Source organism: Crassostrea angulata, chromosome 2 (assembly GCF_025612915.1).
Source record: "Crassostrea angulata isolate pt1a10 chromosome 2, ASM2561291v2, whole genome shotgun sequence".
Classification (NCBI taxonomy): Eukaryota; Metazoa; Mollusca; class Bivalvia; order Ostreida; family Ostreidae; genus Magallana; species Magallana angulata.
The window spans coordinates 10,524,457-10,534,558 of NC_069112.1; the positions used below are offsets into that span (position 1 = coordinate 10,524,457).

The following is a 10,102-nucleotide window of genomic DNA, read 5'->3' on the forward strand; positions in this document are numbered from 1 at the left end:
GCGATGATTTGGATCGCATTCAGTCGCGTCTGAATAGTGTGCATGTCCACAATTTTTAAGGAGACTTGATGCAAGCACTAAAACGCATGCAACAAATGCGAGACCTCATGAAATATATGAGAGAGCTCGTGCGAATCTAAAACATTCCGATCGCAAAGAGTTGTAAAGTGCTCGTTCGCCAATTGTGAATGGGGCTTAATGTAGATGTTTATGAATCCAAAAGTTTTCTTTGCATATAAACAATGCTTTCACACAGGTGCGTGTGGTTTTAATGTAGGTTTTGGAGTTATTAGCACAACCAGTCATGTCTGGAGATTTTCTCCTGCAGGAGAAACATTAAAAGGACAGGATGGGGAGGAGAGACTGAAGACAAGCACAGAAAACAAAATATTTATCTATAAATATAATGGAAAAGAACTTTGGTAATATGATTTATACATATTTACATGAAGCTGGAGGTATGTAGCTCCTGATGTAAAAAAAAAAATTGAAGCAACGTTTATCCAAATTTTTTTTTCAGACCAGGAGATACAGACCTGCAGCTAAATGTAATATTTTAACATTTATGTATGGCAGTAATGTTTCTAGAAATAACTATAAACAATTCTAATTAAGTCAAGCAAAAATACCAGTAATTATATGCTTCTTATTTAAGGTTTGATTTCTTTTTATGTACACTGTAGTATTGATGCTGTCAGGAGTGAACAACCATACATGTATCTGCCAGTTTGTAAATGATGGCAAGGACGATGCAAACTCCACCATAAACTCAGAGTGTTTAATGGAAGGGAATACCTATGATTGTTTGCTAAGAGAGACATTGTGGTTGGGGAAGAGATACTTCATGTATATGACTATGGTTGTGATGGGAAAAGCTTGCGGTGGCGCAGCAAGGTAGGAAAATGGTTGGATTAATTATACACAAAAAATAATTATTAAGAGAGAGTTTAGTGATTTACAATCAGGCTTTGGATATCTTGTTATCTGGCTTTGGTTTTGTTTTTGCATTTTTTCGTACATTGATTTGTTTTAAACTAATCTAAAAAATAGGTTTTTCTCAAGAATTTAAAAAGTATCAGAATAGATAATTTATATGTTTTTATTGAAAAACAAGCCTAAAACTTCTGTTAGTGTTGTTAAATAGGTTAAAAATCGTGATCAATTAATCAGCAGAATTGGTTGTCTCTTGCCATCTGATGATCGGTCAATAATCGAATCGGTAACAAATTATATTAAATTCAATAATATGGGGCACTAAATTTTATGCTATGTATAATCTAAAATATATAAGTGCTATTTTCACTTCCTTTTAAAAGCGTATAAGACTTTTGCTGTATTTTTATTAGGTAGAATGTTGCACATCTTTTGAGATTGAAGAAAACCCCCAGCTCACAACAGTTTTATTTCATTCAATACAGATTAGAAAACAAAATGATAGGTATAATATTAATGTAATAAACCCAGACTGAATATAATTGATTATAAAATCTAAAATCGATTATGATAAATCGACAACCTTTTCAACTGATCATTGATTGAAATTCAATCATCGTGACAACACTAGCCCCTGTTCATGTACATGTTTTTACCGGTACTAGTTTTCAATTGATTGATTTCAGAAAAGGCTGTGATCCTTTTGATTTTGGTAATGGTTTTGTTAGGTTTTATTTCACTTTATTTTGTTTATAGTTGTTTGATTTTCTTTCAATTTTAACATTATATACGGTTCTTGTGCTGACCTGAATAGATTTATTTTGTTTTCATTATCAAGCACTATTAAATTAAAAGCTTGAAAGAGGTGTCCAGTTGTGCAGTGGACAATGCACCTGCTTATCACCACTGCGACCCAAGTTTAATCCCCATGATCGACAGTTGTTGTATATGATATGGTACATTGGTCGCCTGCTTGGACACGTGGGTTTTCTCCAGTCACCCCAACTTCTTCCCACATCATGACCCACTCGCGCTAACATCAATGCCAACAAAAAGCTATTAATATAAGTCAGTGTGCATTGTGAATCTGTCACTAATGTGGAGGGTCTCCTTTGCAGAACAAAATTGTTTTTTGTTAGATAAATTACAAAGTCTGTTTCTGTAGTAAATATGTATATTTTGCAAATTGTTTACAGAATGTACTTCTTGAAAAATATACATTTACATAGAATTATCAGATTAGGTTAGTTAATTTAAGCATCAATCTGAATTGGAATTCATTTTTCACTAAATATTGGTACAGTCTTGTTTTTGTACCATGGCTGAAAAGTTTGATTTAATCAGTGGTCTGTTGTCAGATTTATAAAAAAGAAACATCAATTACCAAATGTGGTAAACTAATAATTGATGAATGTTTATGAAAGAAAATTTCATAATTTATAATATTGTTTTAATTTCTTTCAGTTCCCTCTGATGTGGATTCTGACCCATTTAGTGTATCAAACTACTCGCCAAGTTCTGATTCTGAATCAGATGAAAATAAGAAGGTTTTGGGTAATGTTATTATTTAAAGAATAATTATGCATCTGCAGTCCATTTTCACTTTGCAAAAAATACCTGAAAGAACAAGAGGCTGAGAGCCCAGTCATTTTAATTCAGACTAAAGTTAATCCATTTATATTAACTAGATATACTTTGAAATGTAGTTGTGTATAACAATCTACATGTTGATCTGGTCTCCCTAATGCTGTGATAATGCATTAGATTTACATGATATGAGTGGAATGTACTGGATGTAATATATTTGTAACAGTTATATTTATTTTGTTTAATCATTAGGAATAAAATTTGCAATGATTTAAAAAAGTAAACGTAGAAGCTTGTATTTACAATACAATATATTGGTATTTTTACAGAGTCCACCCCAAATTCATTGAGAGCTAGCCGCAACACAATGGGAAAACAGGGCATCTTGACCCTCAGAGAAAACAGTGAGCATTTTGAAGCAGGTAAATGAATTAAATTCAATGTTGCAATGTTATTATGTTTTTAAGCAAGAAACATTAATACAGTCAGTTGGGTAGCTAGACCTGAAACGAAGTGCATGCTTAAAATGGCAGGGGGTGTGGGGGCCACCATGAGGCCCCCAGTGGGTCCAGGACAAAGCCCAGGGGGTGAAAGCCCCTGGAAGCTCATGGATTCTGACGATTTTTAACACCAAAAATTAAAGCAGAAATTGAAAGGAATGCTTACTATTTAAGCCTATTTTTAGGCAGTTAAAATTGTTTTGGCTATAGTTTAGGCATAAAATAATATCACAAAACTTATTAAAAGTTAAAAGAAGAATTTTTTTTTGACATTTGCCTTTGACCCACTCAAAGCTTTTATTCTTAAGTTCATTTTCACATAGTTTATGGTAATGAATATCTCAATAAAGCTGTGATATTCTATCGGGGAAATTTAAAATGTGTAAAACTAAGTTCAACTGCAAAATAAATAGTTGCCTTTTTAGGTACATGCATTGTGTACTGTTTCTTTAATACGGTACTTTAAGACCATATTGTGTGGCTATATTTGGTGCTTAATACGTCTTTGTTTAGCATTGATTTCGGATAAAGTAGGACCGAGTGACGGAAACGGGCTGATGGAATAACTAAGTATGGACCTTAATACTTGAATTCTTTTTATATTTTTTTTTTTCTTTATTTATTGTTTTACTGATTTTTCCCCCAAATGATGTGCATGCTCAGGCATATAAGCATACATGGTAGCTACGCCACTGGCAGTGTACAATTTACTACTCAAGTCTAAGATTGCTCGTGATCTTGGGGCTTGGTCTCCCTAATGCTGTGATAATGCATTTGATTTCCATGATATGAGTGGAATGTAATGGATGTAATATATTTGTTATACTTATAAGTACATGTATAAGTCATTAGGAATAAGTTTTGCAAAGAGATAAAGAAGTAAACTTAGAAGCATGTATTTATGATACAATATATTGGTACTTTTTTACAGAGCCCACCCCAGTTTCATTGAGATCTAGCTGCAACACAATGGAAAAACAGGACAGCTTGACCCTAAGGTAAAGCAGTGAGCGGAGGTTGACAATGGTTTTCGAGGGGTGTCAATTTCAATAGATACCCTCCCAAACAGGCACTATTCATTTTATTTTACTGAATGTCTTATTTCTAAAGAAAATTTTACTGCTTTTATTTAGAAATGAAGTAAATTCTACGACAAACCGTACGCTCATAATTTAAGCGCATGTAACAGTTCGTTGTGTTACCAATTGCCAAGTGTGTTGCTAACGCTGAGGGTAATAGAACGGATTACCAACTGCGTCTAAACCAATCAGATTTCAGTATTTAACATTTAACATGAAAGTATAATAAAATTGTTTGTCTGGTCTCCCTAATGCTGTGATAATGCATTAGATTTCCATGATATTAGTGGAATGTAATGGATGTAATATATTTGTTATATTTATTTTTATTAATCATTAGGAATAAACTTAGCAATGATATAAAGAAGTAAACTTAGAGAGTTGAAATTGCAATACAATATATTGGTACTTTTTACAGAGTCCACCCCAAATTCATTGAGATCTAGCCGCAACACAATGGGAAAACGGGACATCTTGACCCACAGAGAAAACACTGAGTATTTTGAACAAGGTAAATGAATTAAACTAAATGTTGCAATGTTATTATGTGATCCTGGGGCTTGGTCTCCTTAATGCTGGGATAATGTATTTGATTTCCATGATATGAGTGGAATGTAATGGATGTACCGGTAATATATTTGTAATAGTAATTTTAATTAGTCATAAGGAATAAAATTTGCAATGATTTAAAAAGTAAATGTTGAAGCTTGTATTTACAATACAATATATTAGTACTTTTATACAGAGTCCACCACAGATTTATTGAGAGCTAGCCGCAACGCAATGGAAAAACAGGACATCTTGAACCTCAGAGAAAACAGTGAGCATTTTGAACAAAGTAAATGAATTAGAATCAAAGTTGCAACGTTATTATGTATAACAATTAACATGTTTGTCTGGTCTCCCTAATGCTGTGATAATGCATTTGATTTCCATGATATGAGTGGAATGTAATGGATGTAATAAATTCTCCTATATGTAATAATATTCCTAAATATAAATACACTGTGTTAGAGTAAAATACCAAGAGATCCGAATATCAACATGGTGTGTAATTTTGAAGCGAGCAAAAAAGTGTTGATTCCTTCAATAATATGAATGAAATATTTAGATGAAAAGTATTTACAGCCTCAGAATGGTTTGTTATGAATAATTTGACTGTTATTTTCAATACAACTTCATTATTTTTCTCAAAAATCGATTCGGAGCGATTCTGCAATTTTCTGCTACATTACGGGTATATGGGAGGCATTCCTGTCAGATTATTATAACTAAGCAGAGTGTAGTGAAATTAATAGCATTATTGTAGGCTTAAAGCTTGGTTCTGTAATTGTAAACAATACGGTGCGTCGATGTAGTGAATGTCCGATATCATATGCAATGTCAACCCGTGCACGCACGGGTCAAAGTCTAGTAAGAATAATTAATTTTGACTTGTGAAAGAAAGTAATCATTTTAAGATTGATAAAGCCACAAAAGGGGCAACTGTTTCTTTAAAATATTTCTTTTGTTAAACTTTATTTATGCAATAACGATTCTTTGATCTTTTGCAGTTCCATACCATTGTTTTCCCTCTCTCAGTTCCTGTGATGAAAGAAGTCAACTTGATAGGTTTGTTTCAATCTATTTTGTGAATGTTTTTCTTGTTTGATAATAGGATAGTCATACATATGTAGCTGCAACAATGTAGCCCTCTCCGATTTTTTATAACTGATGTTTACTCCCCCCCCTCCCCCCCCCCCCAAAAAAAAAATACAGGAGAGGGATACATTATTGCAGCTAGGTGTTAGGCTTCTGGCTTTTGAATGACAATGTATAGATGGAGTTATATCCTTGTGACTTGTGACAGAGGCTGTAGTGCACAATTCCATTTGACTTTCAAGAAATGTTCAGATAGTAATGAAAATGTAAAGTGTTTAATAACATTTACTGAGTACCACTTTCAATACTGTAAAAGGGATTATTTACATGTAAGGGAAAATTTACACTTAAGCTTAAAACTGGGTAAAATACCCCCACATTTGCATATGGGCAGTGCTTTAGTGTGGTAAATCACTGTTTATGTATTTCTTTTTCTTTTTTCTTCATTAAATAATTTTTGTATTTGTATACATTTTTGAAATTTTATCTAAAAGGGTGAGTGTTGGAGTTACATGTGCACAATCCTAAAGGTCCAAGTACAGCACCTGAATCACATGTGACTGAAGAAGATTTGATGTCCAAACCCTATATATAGAGTGGAAATGCAAATGCATCGGATGTTACACCACAAGGTGATCAGTCTTTTTTTTTATTTGTGTGAATCTGTGTGTGGTAGTGGTGGGGGGGGGGGTAATAGAAGTCAAATTATTGAAATGATAAAAACTTTTCTCAATAATTTTCTTTCTTTCTTTAAGATGACAATGGTACATTGATTTGCATCGTTTAATAATTAAAACCCATCCATAATGTTTGCTCTTTTCATTACGTTTTATGCATGCCTGTCCTTAGTATTTGCAAAGTAAGATATTCATGATATTGTTATTACAGAGTGCTTCTTTGCGATCGAATATGATAATGGAACTAAAGTTCTTGCAAGCCCAGTTGCAGCCAAGAAGACTAAAAGCAGCTCAGGTGATATATCTTTGTTGCTTGGTCTATCTATCCACAATTTGATGAATTAGCAATTTTTAGGTCACCTGAGTTTATTGCAATCCGTTTTCGTCCGTTATCGTGCATCGTGCCTTAACAATTTTACATTTTTAACTTCTTCTTAAAAACTACAGGGCTGATTATTACCATTTTTGATGTGAGGCATTTCTATGGTGAGAGGAATCTAAATTGTAAAATTCATGGCTCTACTACCCCCGGGGCGCCACATGTGGGGCCAAATTTGCAAAAAAAGAGCCAAATTTTTAAAAATATTCTCCTCTATTCCCACACATGTTAGGAAAAAACTGGTTGCATAGTTATAATGTCCATGAAGCCCTCTACATAAATTGTGAAATTCATGGCCCCTGGGTCAGGGGTTCAGGCTCTAGAATGGGGCCAGTATGGCCATATAGTATATATGTATTTAATCTTAGAAAATCTTCTTCTCTACCCCATATATATTTGTTAAAACTAAATGCATGATTATGATGTCCATATTGTGAAATTCATGACCCCTGGGTCAGTGGTTCAGGCTCTAGGGTGGGGCCAATATGGCCATATAGTAAAAATGTATTAAATCTTAGAAAATCTTCTTTTCTACTCCCATATAAATATATATATATATATCTGGTTATAAAGTCCATGAAGCCCTCTACCAAAATTGTGAAATTTATGACCCCCGGGTCAGGGGTTCAGGCTCTAGGGTGGGGCCAATATGGCCATATAGTAAAATGTTTTAAATCTTAAAAAATCTTCTTCTCTACTCCCACACATGTGGGCAAAAAACTGAATACATGGTTACGATGTCCACTAACTCCTCTACCTAAATTGTAAAATTCATGGCCCCTGGGTCAGGGGTTCAGGACATGAGGGGGGAGGCAATATAGTGTTAATGCATATAATGTTATAACATTTTCTTCTCTATTCTCACACATCTGTATAAAAAACTGACCTATAATTAGGTTTACCAGGAAGTCCTCTACTGAAAGTTTAATTTTCATGTCCCCTGGAGTATGGGTTTTAACTCTAGGGCAGGGCCAAAATGGATGTATAGGTGTTATTGCATACAATGTTAAAAAATTATCCTTTTTACTCCCACACACTTCAAAGGAAACTGAATTCATGATTTTGTAGACCCGATCTTTTAAGTTTTTTGCCAAAATTGTAGGTTTCACAGTTCTTTTTGAAAGATTTCAGGCAGGGAGGTGGCCGTCATTACTAATTTATAATTTTTCTACTCCAGAATAAAACCTCATTAATTAAATGCATATATGAGACCCCTCGACAAGTTTGTGTATGGGTTATATGCTACTCAGGTGACCGTTACAGGAATAGAAACAAATTTCTCATGGAGATTTATAATGTGAAATGTTTACATCTTTTTACCATTCGGAACCCACTTGAAATACCTCATACAATTTTTCAATTATGTCATCCAGGCTATTTCATGGCCGATGCAATGCAAAATCCCTATAGGCTTTCTATTTTGGGTTGTGTATTGAAGCCTAAAGCGGTAGAGGGGGCATTTCAAAACAGATAATCTTGACATATAAGTGGATGAATGTAGTTCGAGCATGAATGTATTTATGAAAATCAAAATATTCAGCAAGAAGTAGTGGAAGCAAAAACCATACAGAGTATGGTATGCCTTGAATCTATACATAGGTATTATCCTTTTTACATGAATATGTAACAATGTAATAATTCTGATTGTTCATATTATTTTTAAAATCTTTTCAAGGTAAAAGAGAAATCCAGGAGTTTTTGGAAAAACATGAAATGTATTCATTGGAACGGCTTGATGAGAGGACCAAATTTTTGAAGATTAGATCTAAAATCTTCAACGAGAGAAAAACAACAAGACTTAGGACATTTAAAAAATTAAATGAAATGAAATCAATGAAAAAGCAAACATGAATCTCATCATTTTACATATAATGTAACTGTAATGTAACAACAAGACGTAGGGCATGTATGATAATTTATTTTTAGCTCACCGAGACGAAGTTCGGGGGAACTTATGCTATACTGCTGGCGTTGGCGTCCGGACCTGGTAAAAGTTTTTGTTGCAGGTCCTTTATCTTAGTTATTTCTTGTCCTATCTTCACCAAACTTGCATGGATGATGCATCTGGACCTTTTTATGAACGTGAAAAACTTGGATGCTGAATCTGGGCAATGAATTTTAGATGCTGGAGGTTAAGGTTTTTGGAACAGGTTAAAGTTTTTGGTGCAGGTGGCCTTTGATAGCAATTTCTAAATTACTACTGATCCAAACTTGCATGGATGATGCATCTTAAGATACTGATGCACCTGAAAGGCTTGTATGCTGAATCTTAGCCATAGGTTTCGGATGCTGGATGAGGTTATGTTTTTTGGAACAGGTCATATATTAAATTTATTTAGTACTATTTCAAACTTGCATAGTTGATTTAACTATATTATAAATGAATTGCAAAGGTAGCTTCAGATGCAGAGCCTGATCTTCATAATCAAGGATGCTAAAAATATATCTTAGTAATGACTGGTCCTAACTTAACCAAACTTGAATTGATGATGCGTCTTATGATACTGATGCCTCTGGCAGGCTTGAATGCTGAATCTGAGTCATAGGTTTTGGATGCTGGATAAGGTTTAGTTATTTTGGAACAGGTCACATGATTTATAGACAATAGCTATAGTTAATTTAACTATAATATAAATGAATCATAGAGGTTGCTTCAGTTTCAGATCCTGATCTCTATTATCAAGGATGTTTAAAAAGAATATCCTACCTCACTCTAACCTGATTGATAGATGTGTTTGTTGTTAAATGATATAACATGATTCATATGATATAGTATTGTCAGATTTCATACACTATTGTTTTATATGATACAATGTTATATCATATATTATATTATAAAAAGTTAGTAGGATATTGTTTCAATATTTTTGTGCATAATGGTATGATATTGTATCATTTTATTGTAATGTAAAGTATTTTTTATTATGATGCAATGTTGTATAAAATGATAATGTATTATATACTATTTTATCACATGCTATTGTTTCATATTATATTGCCATATTTAATATGATATAATATGATACAATATTGTATTGTAATATATAATATCTTATCACATGATATGATATTGTATAAAATGATATTGGTTTATATAATATATTATTTTATCACATGAAATAGTATTATTTGATATTGGAATATATAATATTGTAACATATGATACGATATTGTATAAAGTGATATTGTATTATATAATATATTACTGTATCACATGATATTGTATCATATGATTTGATACAATGTTGAATCAAGTTATATTGATCTTATGATACAATATCATATTATGTATCAAATATGATATAA

At 33.0% G+C, this 10,102-nt stretch overlaps 2 pseudogenes; both read left to right on the plus strand.

Moving 5' to 3' along the window:
• The first annotated feature begins 310 nt into the window (after positions 1–310).
• Positions 311–2,504, plus strand: LOC128173027 (uncharacterized; annotated as a pseudogene).
• LOC128173026 (uncharacterized) lies at positions 2,400–6,327 on the plus strand (annotated as a pseudogene).
• Positions 6,328–10,102: the final 3,775 nt, after the last annotated feature.